This window comes from Herpailurus yagouaroundi, unplaced genomic scaffold, assembly GCF_014898765.1.
Source record: "Herpailurus yagouaroundi ecotype Mexico unplaced genomic scaffold, PumYag 189, whole genome shotgun sequence".
Classification (NCBI taxonomy): domain Eukaryota; kingdom Metazoa; phylum Chordata; class Mammalia; order Carnivora; family Felidae; genus Herpailurus; species Herpailurus yagouaroundi.
The window spans coordinates 11,854,019-11,858,038 of NW_024412420.1; positions in this window are offsets into that span (position 1 = coordinate 11,854,019).

Sequence of the window (4,020 nt, forward strand, 5' to 3'; positions counted from 1 at the left end):
ACGTGGACTTTGGTGACGAGAAGGGCAGGAAACAGAGAAAATAAATACAAACTCGAAACAGTAGACTTGTTCCCAGGTTATGGCAAATCTGGGGAGATCCAGGCCCTTAATGGAGGCGGGAATTTGGAAGCAGTTGGCTTTAAGGAAAATGGGACCAACTGATTGTTAAGGGACTGAGGTCACCAAAACCGCTTCTGGGAGCTGGGAGACCAGTCGCTTCACTTTCCGGTCACACCGTTTATGAGTGATCAGCTGGGAGGGAAAGGCGGTGTGTGGCGTGTAGAAGAGAGATAGGCTGTGGAACCCCAGCTATGTCTCCTGCCTTTGCCCCTCTGTGCCTCAATCTTCTCATCTGTAATGGAGGCAAGAGAATATCTATGACCTGATGGCCTGCTGAGACAGTACATATGGATAGAAAATGCTTCAGTACAATGTAAATGCTTAGTTACGTGGTAAGTAGGTTGTAAAAGTAGCTACGGTTACACATGAGTGACACGAAGTGTTGTAAGTGCCCTCTTCAACCCAAGGCCAGGGCTTGAAAAACTGCTATTTATCTAATGCTCACAACAGCGCTTCTATTATATAGACGAGGAAAACGAACGGTAAGCTAAATGAGTCCATGAATCTATTCATTCTTCCAGTCTGATCATTCGGGAAGCTTATAACCCTCTGGTATCTGCCAGACCCGGTAGTAGGAGCTGAGCATTCACAGACACGGTCTTTTCCATCAGGGAGGTCACAGTCCAGGGCCACATAGCTGGTGCTGACAGGTAGCCTTTAGTGAGCACTTACTCTGCGCCTGGCACTGTCCTAAGCACTTTGTATTGTATTAACTCCTTTTCATTTCCGTAACTGGCTGGGGCAAACCATTTTACAGCTGGGGAAACTAAGGCAGAAGGGGCAATGAAATACGTTGCCCGAGGTCACGCGACTAGAACGTGGCAGAGCCGGGATTTCAATCGAGGCAGACAGGCTCCAGAATCTGAGTTCTCAGCGACTTCTCTTAGCAGGTGACCTAAAGTCACGTCTCTCACTGCAGCGGCCCTCACGCCAGGATGTACGTATATCTCGGGATGCCGGCAGCCCCCCTTCACCCTTTTCTATTCTCCTTAGCCCCGTCCTTCGAATTTGCTGCCTCTCCTTCTCTAGTTCCACAAGACTGCGAGACTGCTTTTGACACCCGAATTGTTGGGCGGGAGAGAAGGGACTGGCTGCTGGCACTGGGTAAGAGGAGACTGGTAGAGTCCAGTAAGACCTGAGACTCTCTGGAGGAAGCAGCTTCTGTTCTTTTTTTTTTTTTTTTTTTTTTCCCCAACGTTTATTTATTTTTGGGACAGAGAGAGACAGAGCATGAACGGGGGAGGGGCAGAGAGAGAGGGAGACACAGAATCGGAAACAGGCTCCAGGCTCTGAGCCATCAGCCCAGAGCCCGACGCGGGGCTCGAACTCCCGGACCGCGAGATCGTGACCTGGCTGAAGTCGGACGCTTAACCGACTGCGCCACCCAGGCGCCCCAGCAGCTTCTGTTCTAACTCACAGCTGCTTGGGGGCCAGAGAGATGCCAGAAGAGGGCAGGCAAATCCAGATGTCAAGGGCGCCCGGCTTGCGGCCCGGAGAGAAATGACCTGGACGTACGAAAATGTTTCCTCTCTCTTCATGCTACTGTGAGAAAAATAACAGCGCAGGCGCAGCTGTTTTGTGACTCTGGTGTCACGGAGACCACAGGGACGGGACCGGGGCAGGTCGAAAAATAGCTAATGAGGGAGGCATTATTTGGCTCTGGCGGATTTCTAGCATGAAGCACTGGGGACCTACTTTTCCAAAAGCGACAGAAATCTGGGTTTTTAGGAGAAATCCACATTTCCTACGTATTGGCAACTCCTTTATGTACCTGTTCTTGCTAAGTTTTACTTATTTGTTTTGAGAGCGCGCGCATGTGCGCCTGCAGGGGAGGGGCAGAGAGAGAGAGAGAGAGAGAGAGAGGGAGAGAGAATCCCAAGCAGGCTCCGCTCTGTCAGGCTGTTAGGGCAGAGCCTGGTGCGACGGTCGAGTTCATGAACCGTGACGTCAGGACCTGAGCCGACACACCAAGAGCCGGACGCCTAACTGGCTGAGTCACCAGGCACCCCAGCAACGACTTCTATTTAAAAAAATTTTTTTTAACGTTTATTTATTTTTGAGACAGAGAGACAGAGCATGAACGGGGGAGGGGCAGAGAGAGAGGGAGACACAGAATCCGAAGCAGGCTCCAGGCTCTGAGCCATCGGCCCAGAGCCCGACGCGGGGCTCAAACTCACGGACCGCGAGATCATGACTTGAGCCGAAGTCCGACACTCAACCGACTGAGCCACCCAGGCGCCCCTACTTCTATTTAAAACTATAACAACTACACACTGTGGTGGGCCAAGTAAACATTTCTGCAGGTGGATTCAGCATGTGACCCCAGGCACCCCCCCCCGCCCCCCCCTTCCTCCCCCTGGCAAACTTTGAGCACCGTGTTCTCTATCAGGAACCTTTGAGAGAAGTCAGCGGGATTTAGCCTTGGGGAAGAAACAGGACGGAGAGGGCTGGGGGAGGAGGAAGCTGGGAGACCAAAGGCAAAGCAAAAATAGACACGTGGGGCATCGACTGCTCTCCGCCACCTTGCACCTGACTCAAGCACCATTCAACTGGCTCTCGGGTCATAGATAGCCTAGAATACAGGGGAAAGGCAGGTGGGAACCAATGCGGTGGCGGGGATCAGTTCCCTGAGAAGTGCAAGGGTTCGGTTCCCTGGTCCATGTGCCTGAGGCCCTCTGGGACAAGAGGAAACAGAATTTGATCTTATTGTTGTTGTTGTTGTTTTTCTCTTTGAGGCAGGCAGACAGCAGCAGCCATGACTTGTTCTTACCACTTGGGCAAGGACTCGAAAGACAGCAGAGACAACTCGCGACTCCAGAGGCCACGTTCAGGGTCAGTTTTGTCTCCTCGAGTTAACATTAACCTTTGGGTAAACGGAGCCACTCCTCCACGGCTTGGTAAACAGAAGCCGTTGCGGAGGGCTAGGGGAGCGGAACGGGCCGTTTATCTGAAATCAAGGGAGCAGCCCCAGGTCAATATTTCACATACCTCGGTCCTCTTGGACTTTGCCAAGAATGTGCCTGTCCACTGGGCAACACGGGCTCACGAGGCCCAGGTTTCGTCGGGTGGTTGTGCCGAGTACAACTCTGTCTCCCCTTTTCAGGTGTCACCATAACTGGGCTTGGGAATAAGTGACAGCCCCCCTTCGGCAAGAGAGAAGCCAGGGGCAGTCCCTGGCTGACTTAATAATTCTGCCCTTCCTCTTGGCAACGGCTGTGAGCTTTCAGTGTGATGGTGGGTGTGATAATTCTCTGAAAACACTAAAGAAGTACACACATATAAGGGAGGCTTTTTTTTCTTAATTTTTTAACGTTTATTTATTTTTGAGAGAGAGGGAGAGACAGAGCACGAGTGGGGGAGAGGCAGAGAGAGAGGGAGACACAGAATCGGAAGCAGCTCCAGGCTCTGAGCTGTCGGCACAGAGCCCGACGCAGCGCTCGAACCCACAAACCGCGAGATCATGACTTGAGCCGAAGTCCGACACTCAACCGACGGAGCCACCCAGGAGGGCGGCTTTATTACTGAGTTATTCATACGCAGCCTCCAAGTTAGAGCCCTCTACTCCCCAATTTTGGTGTGGGAAAGGGGCAGAGAGACACGGAAGGATGCAGTCGTGTTAAAAATGTGGCGACAGGTACAAAAAATTGTCTAGAATTAGCAAGTTTGGGTATGGAGGGAAAGTGATTTCCATGAGATTATGTGAGTTGGTGAGCCAGCTGTTATGGGATATTGCTGGAGGTAGGCCAAATTGTTGGGAGTCCCTCTGGGAAACAACATGGAAGATAGATAGGTAGATAGATAAAATAAAACTAGAAGCTTTCCGATTCTGTGTCTCCCTCTCTCTCTGCCCCTCCCCTGTTCATGCTCTGTCTCTCTCTGTCCCAAAAATAAATAAAAAAC